This window comes from Myotis davidii, unplaced genomic scaffold (genome assembly GCF_000327345.1).
Source record: "Myotis davidii unplaced genomic scaffold, ASM32734v1 scaffold168, whole genome shotgun sequence".
NCBI lineage: Eukaryota > Metazoa > Chordata > Mammalia > Chiroptera > Vespertilionidae > Myotis > Myotis davidii.
This window is the reverse complement of record NW_006383016.1, coordinates 2,881,754-2,898,826: the sequence shown is the minus strand read 5'-3', so window position 1 is coordinate 2,898,826 and position 17,073 is coordinate 2,881,754. Positions and strand designations below refer to the sequence as shown.

Sequence of the window (17,073 nt, the reverse complement as noted above, 5' to 3'; positions counted from 1 at the left end):
TAAAAATACCACATGATCTCACTTATTCATGGATAATTGAGACCATTATAAACTTTTGAACAATAATAGATACAGAGGCAGAGCTGCCTCAAACAGAGTGTCAAACTGCATCGGGGGGGCCAGGGAGGGTTCGGGGGCGGGAGGTAGGGGGGTAAGAGATCAACCAAAGGACTTGTATGCATGCATATAAGCATAACCAATGGACATAAGACACTGGGGAATAGGGGAGGCTAGGGGACTGTCTAGGGCGGGGGGAAAAATGGACACATATGTAATACCCTTTGTAATAAAAAAAAATATTGTAAAAAATAAAATAAAAAAGGGATAGATCAAAAAAAAAAAAAAAGAAAATGAACATCAGGAAAACAATTTGTCCAACAAAAGGCATGTAACTCATGCTGGACCAACTTTGCCAAATTGTGCGCTCCTAGATATAGTAAGTTTGCAGGAACCTGGGAACAACCACAATCAAATATACTTTGGGAGAATCAGCTAAGTTGAGTTTGGAGCATAGAGCCTATTATTTACTTAACTTTTGAAGACGTCCATGACCTGTGTGTTAAAGTCTGGGTTGCAGAGCAGGAATCACAGAACTTTAGTTAAGCTATTAGTGTAGATTGTGACTTATCCAAGGTATCACAGCCTGTTAGGGTTTGCTTTGTATTTTTTAAAAATTTATCTTTATTATTGAAAGTATTACAGATGTCCCTATTTCCCCCCTCATTGAACCTCTTATCCCACTCCCTTAGTATTTTAAAAATTTATTTTAGAGTTTTAACGTTAGAGGCAGAAGGGGATGGTGGCCTACTAAAGCCAAAGTCGTGGAAATTACATGTGTTTATAAGGACGTATTGGGGTGAGGAGATGTAGATAAGCAAGTACAAGGACAGTGGTACCTGGACAAGGCCCTCCCACTGGGCAACACCCTTCCCAACCTACTCCAACAAAGGTGTCCAAGAAAGTTCACTGGTATGATACTGAATTAAACATTCCAGGAAGCACTGGTAAAGACAATTTGTAATTCATTGTATAATTACCAGAATTCATTGGATAATTACCAACTCTTCATGCCACCCTCCTCAGAGGAGACCTGGCCTGAGTATTCTCCAAGTCTGAACTTTTAGAGATGAACCCAAATCAATAGAGAGCTTAGTAATGGAGAGTTAATGTCAGAGAGCATTCCAGTTAAAAAACTCATGCCAATGTCCATGTGGGTCGCTATTAGAGCACCACATGTATATTTAAAGTATTATACCAAAGTGTTAGGTATGGGATATTACACTCTGCATTTGCAATATCCTATCCTTAACATTTAAAGTTACTCCCAAAGTAAGTCATTTGGCTTTCTAACAAGGACATTCTTTCATTTACAACATGCAATATGTTTGTAATGACTTGTCATTTTTCGGAATTCAGTTCACCACCCTTGCAGGACAGGGAAGGACTGCAAGAGGGATGCCAAGGGCAGCCTGTCTCTCGGTGGGCTTGTTGAAGGAGGAAGGGGAGGGGAAAAGGAGAAGGGAGAGAATGGCCTGAACAGTTTATAAGCCCATGATGTTCTCCATCACAGCTGAGCCCTGGCCAGACATCTCTGGAAGGCCATGGTCAAATACTGGGTTAGAAATAGTGATTTTGGAGTAATTCTAAACTCACCTTCTGGTGGGATGAGAAAGGAAATCAACATTGAGTGAGCAAGTACTATATGCCAACCATTATGCATTCTTTATTTCATAGGGTCCCATGATAATTCTAGATGTTAGCTTTATTTTTCCCATTCTATTTTTAAGAAAACTGAGATTCAGGACATTAAAAAAGTTGGTGGAAATCACAGAGTAAGTAAGTGAAGGAGCTGAAACTTGATATCCTGGCCACTGCTCCCTCAGCTTAATGGAAGGAAACAGTGGGCTACAGTCAATTACTTCTGTTTTGGTGGGAAGCAACCAGGCAGCAGCTGGCATCAGAAAACTTATTTCCTAGGCAAGGGAACAGAGGGGAGAAATAAACTCATCTTGGGAACCTTGAAGGGTGTGGGGATGGAGGAAAGGGGATGCCAGTGACACCATGTGTTCAAGATATTTTCTGTGGCATCCATGGGAGTTGTCAAGGCCCTGAATGTTGAGCCACCTGGCAAGGGGTGGCTGCAGCAGAGACAGTTTTTGTGTCTTTCTTGTAAAAGGCAGGGGCTTGAAAGATGGGTTCAGTCTACGGCCATAGCACCCTGAACGCGGCCCGATCTCGTCTGAAAGATGGGTTCAAACAAATCTTGTTCCCTCAAGTGCTTTTGGGCTCCTACTACACCATAGGTGCCGACACAGGAATGACCACAACATAGACTTTGCCCCAAATGAGCTTATATTCTAATGTAGATACAATGAATAAATAGCAAGTGAAATGCGGTTTAGCAGATGGCGATAAGCCGAATGGAGAGAAGCCAAGCAGAAGCAGAGACCTGGGGGACCAGTGTAACTGTGCTTTCTATAGGATGGTCAGGGAAGGCTTCACTCCCCAGGTGACATGCGCTGGAACTGAAGGAGGGAGCCATGTGACTATCTGGGAGAAATCCATTTCAGCCAGAGGAGCAGCAATACAAAGGTCATGAGGCAGGAGTGTGTGTGTGTGTGTGTGTGTGTGTGAGAAATAGCGAGGGGCCAGTGTGCAGTGTAACTGTGCTTTCTATAGGATGGTCAGGGAAGGCTTCACTCCCCAGGTGACATGCGCTGGAACTGAAGGAGGGAGCCATGTGACTATCTGGGAGAAATCCATTTCAGCCAGAGGAGCAGCAATACAAAGGTCATGAGGCAGGAGTGTGTGTGTGTGTGTTTGAGAAATAGCGAGGGGCCAGTGTAGTTGAGTGAGGGGAGAGGAGTGGAGGACAGATAGGGAAGTAGTTGGAGCCAGAGAGTACAGGACTTTTAGACCACTGAAAAAAATGTCAGATTTTATTCTGAGTGATGTGGGTGGTCATTAGAAGGTTGTGAGCAGAGAAGTGACATGATTTGAGTTTTACTTTAAAAGAGTCTCTCTGGCTGCTGTGTTGGCCATGGCCCTCCTGGCGATGGAGGCAGGGAGCGCCGTTAGGAGGCTGTGCAGTTATCCTGGCGGGGGATGGTGGTTTGGAGCAGGAAGGAGGCAGTGGAGGTGGTAAGAAATGGTCAGAGTCTAGATATAGTTTGAAAACAGTCAAATTGGATTTGCTGATGGATTGGCATATGGGATACACAAGGGGTCAAGGATGACTAAGGTTTTGGTCCTGAGCAAAGGATAGGAGGGAGTTGACCTTAACTGAGAGGCTGCTGGAGGAGGAGGTTTTGATGCATGTGTGTGTCATGTGGGTTTGGGAGATGGGGCAGGAGCCAGAAGTTCATTTTTGGAAATATTAAATTTGAGATGGTTGCTGCTTGTCCAAGTAGATCTCTCTGGAGTCTGAAGTGGTCCAGACTGGGATGTAAATTAGGGGCTTGTTAGCATGTACATGGTGTTTTCAGCCAAGAAACTAGATGAGATCAACTCGGTAATTTAGAGAGAGAAGAGGTCCAAGGACTGAGCCCCGGGGTGCTATCATTTTTAGAGGTGGGAAGAAACTAGCTGGAGACGGAGAAGGAGTTGTGTCTTGGGAGCCAAGCGAGGAAAGCTGTTGAGAGTTCAAATAAGATGAGAATAGATAATTGGCCATTGCACAGAGGTCAGTGGTGACTCACATGCGGCAGCTCAAGCCTGATTGGAGCAGGTTCAAGAGAGAATGGGAGGAGAGGTGTGCAGTGTGCCAGTGTAGACAGCTCTTTGGAGGAATCGTCCTGCTAGGCAGAGCAGAGAAATGGGACAGAAACTGAAATGTGAGGTCAAGAAAGAATTTGTTTTCCTTCTTCCTTCTTTTCTCCTCCTCTCCTTTCCCTCCCTCCCTCCCTCCTCCCCTCCCTCCCTCTCTCCCTCCCTCCCTCCTGTGATGGAAATGCTGCAGGCCTGCATGCTGGTGGGAGCAGGAGGGAAGAAGCTGTGAGGAGTGTCCTGGAAGAGGGGAGCAGGTGGAAGAGTGGCCTCTGGGGCACAAAGGCCCACTCGCAGAGACGGAGGGCAGAAAGAAAACACAAAATTCAAACTTTCTAAACGTGAGGCAAATTCAATGTAGAATGATTTAAATGCTTTAATCCTATGATTCCTGTAATTTTCTGAAACCTAAAAGGGTTCCCTTTCAATCCAACATTAAGCCCAGACTCCACCCTGTGCCATTCTCTCTATCCACCCAAGCTTGCTGTGTACTAGTCCCCAGCTCAAAGCCTGCCATCTGCCCAGTGGGTCTCCTCCCTCCAAGAGCCTCCTGTCCGTGAGTTTTTGTCCACGCGGTTCCCTCTGCCTTCCCTTCACCTAAGCAGCGTGCCCTCCTGGAGTTCTCCTTCCTCTGCATTTTCCTCAGGCTGTCCGCTGCAGCACACATTGGTTGTTTTCTGATTACTTTACCGGGGACAGCCTTGTTTCCTGCATAGATGGGATGTGCTTGAGGTTAAGAAAAGCTCTCTTTCTAGCCCTGGACATCTAGAAATCTATAATAGTAAAAGCATAATATGCTAATTAGATCGGATGTCCTTCCTTCTGGACAAAGCCACGGTGGGCAGGGGACTGAGGTAGAGGTGGCTGGACCCCCGCTTCCTTCCAATGGACCCGGTAGTACTTAGTTCCAGCACCTATAACACACCTTGGCAAACTCCATCCAGCAATGGTAAAAGTGGCACCAGGTCAGAAGGTATACAGTTGTCTCGGCCTCCACCTTGTCACTGCTCCACAAGGGCCGTGTAGTTCAGTGGAGCTGGAGGAGCTGCAGGCAGGCAGGGTGTTTGTGTTTCCTCTGCAATCAGCATCTGAACCAGAGGAACTTCAGCTCAGAGCAGGCAGAGGGTGACCTGCATTCAGGCTGCTCTGCCCCCTGGGTGGCATCCGATTGAGCCCCATGCCGTCATCAGAGGGATAATGGGATTCATTTCAGCGAGGGCTGCCTGGCTGGGGCCGGGCTTCCTTTAATTTTCAATGTTAATAAACTTATGGCGATGGCTTTCTTCACACCGATGTGCCTCACACCTCATTTCGCCTGCCCATTAGGCAATTACCGGCAGCGCCTCTGCTCCCGGCACCTCTTAAACGCGCAGCAATTATGCTTATTTGGTGAGTGATGATGAAACTTGGAGGAGGCAAACGCACTGGCGTAGAACTTTCTTCCCGACTTCATCAGGTACAAACCGAGCACATCCCTTTAGTGAAAAACGGGGCTCCGGGTACAACCTTCTTCCTAGAAGTGCAGGGACCGTCCCCTCCTGGGTCCCTGACACTGACCCAGCCCTGGCTGACCCAGAGCTCAGACCCCCAGCGCGTGGCTGTGAGAACAGCCTGTCCAGCTCAGGAAATACTCTTCATTTATCTTGAAATGGGAGGTTTTCAGTAGGTCTAAAGTGTGTGTTAGTGCATCAAGAGTCATGATCCTTTTTTTATAAAGTTGTTTAATTCCTCACTTTTGTGCTCCTTGTGGGTCTGAGTGGATTTCTCATTTGCCAAGTTACCCCATGATTTTCACAGAAGCTTACACAACCCCCTTCTCCCCCTTCGAATGACACGCAAGCGAAGCAATCGCCGGTCTGACTTCTGACTCCACTTGCAAAATCTTCCTGGGCTTGAGGAATGGTTTCCAATGAGGGGACAAGGGGAGTGTGTGGACTGGAACGTGGAGATAGGCATAGGTCTGCACCCAGAGAGCAGTGCCCTTGCGCTTGGCCAGGAACACGGCTCCCCTGCTGCTCTGTGACGCCATGGCTCGCTCACCAGTCTTCCCCTTACAGCCCAGAGCCACCTGCTAGCCTGCCATATCCCCAAGCCCCTGCTTCCTAAGTGACAGGTGTCAGTCATCTCAGTGAGGGGCAGGCAGGGTGTAAACTCTCACGTCAGGGCTCCCTTTTAGTTGCAAACCCCATCACCTGTGGGTTTGCAACTTGCTACCCTTTTAAAGACATGGAAAAGATAGAACAGGATAGAAGACATCAGAGTGCACTGCACCTGGGGATAGTATTATTTCACTAAGGGTTGGTTTTGCTTTGTTCATTCAAAATATAGTTTTTGAATAGCTGTTCTGCAGTGGGCAGTGTTCAGTTAGATGGTTATATCTGTGTCCACGTGTGGGTATCTGTGTACTGGATCACAATATAAACTGTATCTCTTACCATGGGTTGGTATACAAACATTTTGGAGAATCCCTGACATAGTTCCTAGCATGCCTCAGGATCTGAGTATCTGCAACCTACTTCTGACTTCAAGGTTCTCACTGGCCACCCTGAGCCGGGGTTCCTGAATGCAGTGCCCTGGGTGGCCCAGTGCTTGCCCAGCAGGATCCAGTGTGTGTTTTTTAACATCTTTTCTGTCCTATTTCCTGGAAGGAGGGGCTGGAGCGAGGCGTGTGGAAGCACACCGCGCAGAGAGAAGGTGTCAGTGACACAGGTGGCAGAGACCCAGGTCACTCAGCCAGATGCTGCTGGGCTGAACCCCTTCAGTCAGAGGAGTCTCTGTTTGGGTGAGATGTTTTCACAGAAGACACAGTACCCAGGCTCAGTGCGATCCCTGGTGGGTGAGCTGGCCAGAATTCCTAAAAGCAACACATACGAAGACTATTCTTAGATCTTCTGATGGTGTCTGGGGCACTTGCTATAATAACCACAAGTGGACAAACCACTAATTTAAAGAGACTTCGATTTTTCTGATTGCAAAAATTCTGAATTGGTGGCTGGCTGTGTGTGTGCATGTGTATGTGCGTGTGTGCGTGTACGTGTGCAACTTTACAGGAAAGCTTCCATGCTGCTTGGCTGCATTTATGGTGAAGTGTCCCAGATTTCCTTTGGGATCCCCGCCCTTTCAAATGTGGGGCTCACCACAGGGACTGAGTCAGTAATGATAGCCGGAACTTGCATCTGAGCTAACACTGGGTGGGGCAAGGTGGGTGTTAAGAAATGTGGGAACCAGCCTGCCATTCAAGAAGGGCCTCAGCCTAGACTTTTGACATTCCCTTCCAAAGAGACTACCTAACCATGGAGGAAAAATTTTCACATAATCATTTCCTATATAGGACAAAGCTACTGATAGAGCCTTGCAGATTAGTGTCTTCAAACAAATCATGTCATTATATGATGAGTAGCACTATTATATTGCACTATATTTTCTGGTGTTCAAAGCTTTGGAGAGTTGAATGCTTACAATTTATTGTGACTTTAGATTTGTAATAGAGGGAGGCCTATGTGGCTTTGGTTAGGTCACTGTGAGGAGACTGACCCAGGACATGCCTGAATGGCAATCCCATGAGGACACTAACTGGAGGCTATTCTAGAAAACTCAGTTCACGTCTCTCTTCCTCAGCAAAGGAGAGGTAAAAACAGAGTCCATTTCTTTTCATTGCTGAGTAATATTCTATCGTGTGAGTAGAGTACAATTTATGCATTCACCTGCTGATGGATATTAGGGTTGTTTTAGTTTGGGGCTATTACAAATAAAGATTCTGTGAACATTTGTGTCCAAGATTTTATATAGATTTCAGGTTTCATTTATCTTGGGCTGATAGCTAGAAGTGTATTGGCCGGATCATAAGGTAGGTAGGTGTATGCTTAACTTTTTAAGAGACTGCCAAACTGTTTGACAAAGTGGCTATTAAGACTTTTGATATTTAGCTTAAAATAATGCAAGTGAATTTGAGTTCATTTTAATTGCCCTTAGACTAGGAGCATAAGATTATAGGACATTGGAGCTAGAAGGAACTTGATATCATAACCCAGTTCTTTGCTTTACTAAAGAAACCAGGATCCAGAAAGATTAAGCGGCTTTTCCAAAATCTTTTATCTCACAGGCTAGTCTCCTCACTCTTCTACACGACCTTGCAATTTGGGAGAAATTCTACAAGTCATGCTGTGACTTCCCAGCACGACCTTGTGTCATGGCCGCCTAAGGACACAAACATCTTTCAAAATTGGCCTCGCTTTGCATGTATTACATAACTTTGAGCGTGGCACAGCTTTTGAAATGGGAAAAATTTTCAGGACATGGAATGAAGAGCATCAAAAGGATAAGAGAGCAATCTACAGGAAATCATATCTGACCACTCACAGTGTCAACAGCAATCCAACCACAGGTAAAATAAAAATGTGCTGTCATCATTAATACCTGGGGCACGGAAGAGATACGTCTAGTTTCTAAGCAAACTAGATGCACCCCAAAATTAAGACTATTATAGAGCGGCCCATTAAAAATGAAGAAAACAACATGCCAATTGCCCAGCTCCACGGGCTTACCTTTCCAGCGCTCACCTCTTATTATCATATTCATAGCGTTGTTTCTCATCAGTCTTCTGGAGTAAAGTTAACAAGTGTGTGCGCAGTGACTGGGAATTGTTTTGCTGAGCCTAAGAAGCTGTCACGGGGTTGAGGAGGCTGCCGCTTTAACCAGATTTCATCTCTGTGTGTCACCGCTCATGTCAAAGTAAAAATGCGCTCAGACATGAGAGTTGTCCTGCTTTCATCAAGAGTGCCAGCCTGCCTGAGCCTCGTTCCACTTGGTTAAGCTTGTTATTTAAATTGTTAAAATTGAGACATCGGCAGTCAGTTTCAGAGAAGATATAACAATTATTAGATACAAGCTGGGCTCTTGTACTTGAGACTATACCATGTTCTCCATCCACCGGCAGAATTAGGCACAAATAATTTATAGCGGTTTCTTTAAGAAGTGTGGCCTGTTGTACTTGGATGACATTAAATCATAGCCCGTCCCCACCTGGATCATATTTCCAAGTCTCAGATAGATTTGGTTCCAGTCAGCAGAGTGGCGGAGCACTCCAGGGGGCCACCTTTATTGCCTCGAACTCTTGAATTGCTGAGGGAGGATTCCCCAAACTGCTGGCTGGCTGTGAGCTTTGTGTTTAGGTGACTTTGTACATGAGGCAGGGGAGCCACAATCCAGAACAATCGCCCCGGGAGGGTGAGGAGAAGGAAAAAGCTGAGAGTCTCTCTAAGTGACCTTGTGCCACTCAGCAATCCCATTAAAACCCTACTGGAGCACTTGACCTTGAGGCGATTGTGCTCTGGGCCACAATCTCATTGTACTGAGCCAAAGGGTAAAGGAAAGAGAAAGGTATGAATGAAGCTTGGAATCTTCAGAAGGACCCTCAGAGTCCATCCAGCCCATCTTAGCCAACCTCTCACTGAGTGCAGGAACTCCAGTAAGAACATGCTTATCCAGCAGTTGATTCATTAGATTTTGACGTCAACAGAAATCCCAGGGTTGGCTGCTGTTTTATTTATTTATTTTTCAAAATTTAATTTAATATTTTCTTATCACCATTTATCTCCCCATACCCTCTTCCACCTTCAACCCTCCTCACCCCCTGCAATCTCTACACTGCTGCTGTTGTTTAATACAAATGACTCTCAAGTCAAATCTCCCCTCATCTGTGTTTATAGACTTGATTATTTGGACCCAAATCTCAGACTTGACATTTAGTTATGCTCAATATCATCATACTGATTTGGGTGCATTATTTTCTGTTAATGAAATATTTGAAAATTCTGATTCTGACATTTAATGTAAGAGAGCTGTGTAATCTTTAAATTTCTATTCTTTTTAAAAATATATATTTTATTGATTTTTTACAGAGAGGAAGGGAGAGGGATAGAGAGCTAGAAACATCGATGAGAGAGAAACATCGATCAGCTGCCTCCTGCACACTCCCCACTGGGGATGTGCCCGCAACCAAGGTACATGCCCTTGACCGGAATCGAACCTGGGACCCTTGAGTCCGAAGGCTGACGCTCTATCCACTGAGCCAAACCAGGGAGGGCTAAATTTCTATTCTTTGTTCATATTATAGAAAAGATCAGAATTTTAGAGCTAAGAGAAAGCTTAGACATCATCAACCCAATGCTCCCATTTTAAAAATTAGTGAATCAAGAGTTAAGAAGCTGAATAACTTTCGCAAAATCATGCATCTAATGACATTAAAACATAGATACTCTTTGAGTATATGTTGCCTTGTTATTTAAAAATTTACCCCACTGTAATGTAAACACACATTCCCTGTGTTCATAGGTCACTGTGGGTGGCTTTGTAAACATACCCTTTTAGAATCAGAACCTGCTCTTGGCATTTCCCATCCTGCAGTCATTTGCTCCTTAGGCATCACTTCACATCCTTTTGCCTAAACTACCCCGGGGCCCTTGGTCACTTGATTTGCCCCAGGTTGCCACGGTGACTGTCTTTTATGGGCATAACCCAACATAACTCATGCCTGTCCATGAGCCACCCCTGGGCACTGATGCATGAGACTACTCAGAACCCCAATCTGCACCACTGCACAAGCAGCTTGGAAATATAGGGACTTACTAGTTAGTGTGTGTAATGAATTGACCCACCTGCTTGTGGAGGTTGGCTGAGTCCAAAATCTGCAGTGTGGGCCAACCCTAGATGGCTCAAGACCCAGGAGAGCTGATGGTGCAGTTCTAGTGTGAAGGCCAGCAGGCTGTCACTAAATTCAACATTAATGTCATCCAAGGGCATCCTCCAAGTGGACATAAAACAAAACTTAGGCCATTGAAGTATGGGAGTCAGTGGATGAATTATTCTTCCTGCCCTTCCCTGCCCCCCACACCCTCCAGCAGGTTGCCTGGAAGGCAGTATTTCACATGGCCTCCCTGAAGACCATCTGTACCACTGAGCCAGCGAACCCCTTCCCTAATCTGATTAAAACCAGGAGCTCATTTCGCAAAACATGCCCCCCCCCCCGCAACTTTGTATTTGTTCACATTTCAAGAATCTCTTACTGCAAAGTTTCTGCTGATTCCCTTTGACCAGTTTAAGACCGATGGTAGATTATGTACCAAGATTCAAGGGCAGGAAATATTATTACCACTTGTGTATAGAATCTGAAGTGTAACGTTGTCAGCTTATAGCCCAAATCAATCCTGTCTGTCTAGACAAAGCAATTCAACTCCTTGATAATTTACCAATTACAGGGCACTTATTCATTGGAGACTTCATAAGTGCAGGACATGAAGGGCATGGAAAATAAAAGATATGATTTCTGCTTCCAAATTATTTACAGTCTGCTGAGCATTTTTTGCTTTTTGTCCTCTCATCAAATTGGGAATACAGTTATCAAGTTAGACATGTGAAATATTTATGACATTGAAGTCTTTTGACCAAGACGTTTCAAAATTCAAATGGTTCTGTTGGGGCCATTGAGGATCTCAGTGGCGATGAGCCATCAGGTGCAAAGCAGGCATGGAGATTCCTGAGGAGAAGATTCAGTAGCTCGTGCCAGGGAAAGACCACCAGGGACCTAGGGCCTTTTGCTCTAGTTGCTTATTGACATTTTGAGAGGACTTGAATGGAGCAGACCCAACAATCCGTAGCTAATGCTGGCTCTGAAATAAAATACCAAATAGCTCTCTTTTTAGATTTATAATCTGAATTAAAACCTAAGCCAATATTATGATACAATTAATTCTCCAAAGCAGATAGACCTGCAAGATGGAGGAGAAATCTGATGGCTAAAACTAAGCTGTGGACCATTCCAATATCCACTGGCTATATCTACTGTAGAGGAACAGATAATCTGAGTTAATAGCATAACTGATAGTTGATGAGAAGTTTTTGTCTTCCTATTTCCCACTTTAATTTTAGTCACATGTATATTTTTTAATCCTCACCTGAGGATATGTTTTTATTTTTAGAGAGGGGTGGGGGAGAGAGAGAGAGAGAGAGAGAGAGAGAGAGAGAGGTATCAATCGGTTGCCTCCCACATATGCTCCAACTGGGAATCAAACCTGAAACCTAGGTATGTGCCCTGACCGGAAATTGAACCTGAAACCCTTTGATACACAGGATGACGTTCAAACCAACTGAGCAATCTGTCCAGGGCTAGATACATATCTTAACCATTTTGTACTTTTTACTATACTCTTGCATCTGTCCAAGAAAATTTAAAAGATGCATATGGACTCTATTGAAATAAGGGACTTTATGAACAGCATATTTCCTGTATTATAGAGGTGCTACCTCAATGTATCCCTGAACTGTGAAAAATTACTATAAGATCTAATACCCTCAAAAGCATCCCCGCGTTCTCTTATGCCTTTCGATAATTGGTCTTGACCCTTACTCAGGCAAAACTCCCACCGACTTTCAATTGATTTGACTTAAATAAGGTCAGCTCCAGATGGCCCCTTTTCTACTCTATATTCTCATCATGTGATGCAATGTGTCATAATACAGCAAGGATGTGTATTGGCAGTCTGATACTGATGATTAATTGCTGGGAAAGTAATTTCTTTATAATCGCTCTCATATGCTTTTGGTGACCTGATATCATGGGGACTCAGGAAAGCTGGCCCAGAATGTCTCTAAGATGGTGACTTAATACCCCCATCCCACCCAATACTCCCAAAATGAGCCCAAGTCTTTGAAAATCATCGTAGCAGTCCACATTTCTTGAGTGCTGACTCGATGCCAGGCACATTCTGCAGACATTGCTTCATCTCCTGTGATCTACACAACAGCCCCATGAGGTAGGTGCTGCAAGGAGGCGTTGCAGCCCATTTGGAGACCATTGCGCCGAGCCCATTCCTGGCTCAGTGCCTTCACACTATGTTCCTTCTACCTGGCCTGCTCCTCCTGCTCACCATGTGGCTGGGTTCTTTTCACATTTTAGGTATCAGCTCACATGTCCTCCTTGGGTAGGCCATCCCTGATCACTCCATGTAAAGTAGGCCTCTGTCTGACTGGGTAAGCGTCAGTTACCGTATCAACTCTCTTTCTTTTACAGCATTTGTCACAATCTATACTTACCTTATTGGGACAGCATTGCGTTTCTTTATTGTCTCCCACTGCAATGCAAATTCCATGAGGGGAGCAGCTTTGTCTGAATCATTTATCACTCTAGTCCAGCATCCAGGGGACCACCACGTCACTGAGACTCAGCCAATATCCGTTAATTGATCAAAGAGCCATGCTAGCAGGAGCCAGACTTCAAATCTTCGGATTAAATACCTGTGCCTGGTAATGTGAAGGCTGGGCAGGGTCCCCTGGCAGAAGAGAGGCAGGTGTGGCGCTTTGGAATGGAGACACGATTCATGCACTGGGTACTTTTTCTGTGCTTGCCTGCTGCTTTGTTCTCCTGTTTCCCTCCGGGCTTACTCCTGGCTCACCCCATACCTTTCAAGCATTTTCTTGCCTTAGAGCAGAAATACTTCCTCCTGTGCCGTGGGAGATGTTGAAACCGACTTTGGTTGTCTCATGACTAATGGATACTGGTATTTGCTTTGCAGGATACCCATGAGCACTGGACATTCCAGGACATCCAAGAAGACAGCTAACCAAAGGAACTTCAGCATCTGGAAGGCTGGACCAAGGCAGGGGTGCATTTGACAGGGATGTCCACTGACCACGCACCTCAAAAGGTGACATGGCTCATTACCAGCCAGCTTTTTTTTGGTGAGAAGTGACCAGGCCCTAATGCGCCAGTGTGAGCACACTGGCTTGAGATAACTGGCTGGGCCTGACTAAATATGAGACCAGATTTTAGACAAAATGCCTTTTAACCCCAAGGTGGGGGAGGGAGATGGAAAGGGCCTCTTATATCTGCAGGGTCTGCCTGCCCTGCACTCGTGCCAACAGGAGGGCTCCACTGGCACAAGGAACTCCAGCACGCTCCTCCTCCAGGTTCAGAACACATCCCCGCAGCCTTCAAAGCGCCTGACATCCTTTCAAGTGAGCAACTACGAGGCAAATGCAAACAGAGCGCGTTCTGGAGGCGTCCCGTCACTCAGCCCTCAATCTGCCTGTTCTTCCAGACACTCCTTCTCCTGCCTGATTTATTTCATATTAAAAGGGCTGTCAATCTGTATCACAGGAACAGGTTGGGAAAAGTGAGTGATGTTTGCCAAGTGGGTTTTTTGTTGTTGTTTGTTATTGTTAAAAATAATCGTCTCCCTCTCTCCGGCCATGCTCCTGCCTCTCCCCACACGGCTCTTCTAGTCCCTGCTTGCCTTTCTCTGCAGGTATCTACACATCGGAGGTACGGGCTGCACGTACCAGATGCATTTACATTAGAAACGTGGTATAAGAAGGCTGTGGCAGACCAGTTTTTATGATCCGTCAAATATATCTCCTTTTACCATCAGATGGCTTGGCAACAGGACCATTCTTCTTTTGAATAAAATAAATGTGCCTGCTACATGGCAGAATATTCAGCGTTGTAGAGGCTCTGCCCTGGCCAGTGTGGGCTGCATCCTGTGGGCTTTGTGACAGCGGGATGCTAGGATGCAATCTGCAGTTCCCGGTGGGATTGCATTATATGGTGCCGGCTGCATTATCGTTTTATGTTGGGTGTTAATTACTGCCTTCTCCAGTCATTGAGGCTAGCTTCCCTTACTTTTCTCTGCTATTCTGGCCTATGAAGAGAATTACTCCATCATTCCATACTGTTCATTTCTCATTACTCTCGAAGGTGCCTGATTCTTTGAGAACCAATCAAAGCCATCTTTGCCTGCCATATGAAAACTCCCGAATTACTAGAACAAAGTACCTGAAGTCAGGTGGTCTCCATGCAGAGGGTCCAAGTCAGTGGTTCTGTGTTGAGCATGAGTGGGAATTGCTGGGGGAGTTTTTGAGAAGCAAACTCCTGAGCTCCAACCCCAGAAATGCAGGTTTGGGGGTGGGGCTCAGGAATATGCATTTTAAATCATGGCTCAGGCTTGGGTGGGGTGGGGTGGGGTGAGGTAGGTGGGGGGTGATGGTGTGTGGCTCGGGCCCAGGCATCTGCTGTGATGCAGCTGATCCACCCCATCCCTCCCTCCAGGCTTCCTCCAGGCTCTACCTCTTTCAGCTCTGCTCTCCCGTGTAACAGAACATAATCGCTTAGGAGAAAGGCCCAAGTCGGCAACAATATTAATGCTGCTCTTTCCTTTCCAAAAGAATTAGACACATAATAGAATTGTGAAGTGAAAAGACAGGAAGGAGAGAGAGAAAGAAGAAAAATATTCTAGAATAAAAATATAAGCAAACTACTACTCAGTAACAAAGCCCTCCAGAGGCCCAAGGAGAATGCTGCCTTCAGGGAATTAATAGACCCACTTCCTAGGTTGGGTCACTGAGGAGTCCAGGGAGGTCAGATGAGAGAAGATGCTGGTGTGGGAGGAGCTTTCTCTGTAATGCAGCACACCAAGTCTGTTTTTGCTCTCAGGTAACACATGCTGAAAAGTGGCCCCTGAAAGGAATGGGGTAGATCTTCAAGAACCTACTGGAACTTGGGAAGAAAACTCATGGAACAGGTACAAATACATTTTATGCAAAACAAAGATAATTACTTAAAGTCACCAATTCCTCATTCTTTTACTGTATTTTATTATTATCTATGCTCTTGAGGTTATTTCCATAGTCTCTGTGTGGTTGACATACTAGACAATGGTGGGCTATTCTGTGTCTTATCCCAATTCCATATTCAGTGACATCATCTTGGTAGCTTGAAATTGACCATGATAGGCATATTTACACCACAGCAACCAGCAAATGCTGCAAACCAGTACTTGATTTATTGTTTTGTTGATTATCTAGACTTAAGAAAGTGATGGAGAAAATGTTAATAATGCAGATTAAACATAAAAGTGTGTCACGTCTATGGCTGCTACATTGCGACTGCACAAACATTTGAGGAAATATTTTTCCAGTATTCGAAAACCATTATCTGATTCTGCAAAGAAGTCACTCATGTCATTGACGAACGAATATAGTTCTGACACATGTCTTCGTTTTTCACTTTTGTCCTATCATTAATGTAAATGAAAATATCAACCACTATTCATGTTGGAACTACATTCATTCATCACTTGCAAACTGAGAATGGATACATGAGTTCATAAAAAATTGGCAAAATACTTCTATGTGGAATTACAGTAAAGAGTTTTACTTATTTTTATTTATAAACTAGAGGCCTGGTGGATGAAATTCATGCACTGGGGGGGGGGATCCCTCAGCCCGGCCTGTGCCCTCTTGTAGTCCGGGAGCCCTCAGGGGATGTCCAACTGCCAGCTTATGCCCGCTCCCCATGGCTGGCAGTTGGACATCCTTAGTGCTGCTGCAGAGGTGGGAGAGGCTCCTGTGACCACTGCTGTGCTCGCCAGCCATGAGTCTGGCTTCTGGCTAAGTGGCGTTCTCCCTGTGGGAGCACAATGACCACCAGGGGGCAGCTTCTGTGTTGAGCATCTGCCCCCTGGTGGTCAGTGCATGTCATAGCAACTGGTTGACTGGTCAGCTGTCTGCCCCCCAGTGCTCAGTGCACATCATAGCAAGCAGTTGAGCAGCCTTAGCATATCATTAGCATATTACACTTTGAATGGTTGAACAGCTGACTAGACGATGGGACACTCAGTATATTAGGCTTTTATTATATAGGATTATGTGCTATGCATTCTTCAAATCAGTAAAATTTATAATAAACCCATGTACACACATATACAGGCATCTTCCCCCTGTTCTTTCCCCAAACACTGTGAGCTGGTTGGTAAACATGCCAGCACATCACTGCTTTAATCACCTTACAAATATAAACTAGTGAATGTTTCTTTGGGAACACAAATAGGGAGCAAACTTATTCAGAGGCAGTGTTATCTCATCCCCTGGATTATGTATTTCTTGAGTAAAGAGCCCCTGTCTGATTCAATCCTTTATCTGCTCTTTTGCCAGGAACAGAGCTTGTATTCAGTAAGTGCTCAAAAATGTACGACACCTGGCCAGTGTGGCTCAGTGGTTGAGGGTTGACCTATAAACCAGGAGGTCATGCTTCCATTCCCCATCAGGGCATATGCCCAGGTTGTGGGCTCAATCCCCAGTAGGGGGCCTGTAGGAGGCAGCCAATCAACAATTCTCTCTCATCATTGATGTTTCTATCTCTCACTCCCTCTCCCTTTCTCTCTGAAATTAATAAAAATATATTTTTAAAAAATGCTCAACAAATTGTATATCTCAATACAAGCATGCTAGTTAATAGCTAGTTGTGCAATATACCCA

The 17,073-nt window shown here is 45.1% G+C and overlaps 1 long non-coding RNA gene across 1 annotated transcript in view; it reads left to right on the top strand.

Annotated features, from left to right (window-relative positions):
• Window positions 1–17,073, top strand: part of LOC107181704 — a 28,370-nt gene that overhangs the window by 1,433 nt on the left and 9,864 nt on the right. The window contains exons 2-3 of the long non-coding RNA XR_001512398.1: window positions 7,868–8,149; window positions 13,335–15,338. This is a non-coding gene — a long non-coding RNA (uncharacterized LOC107181704). The remainder of the gene's footprint in view (window positions 1–7,867; window positions 8,150–13,334; window positions 15,339–17,073) is intronic.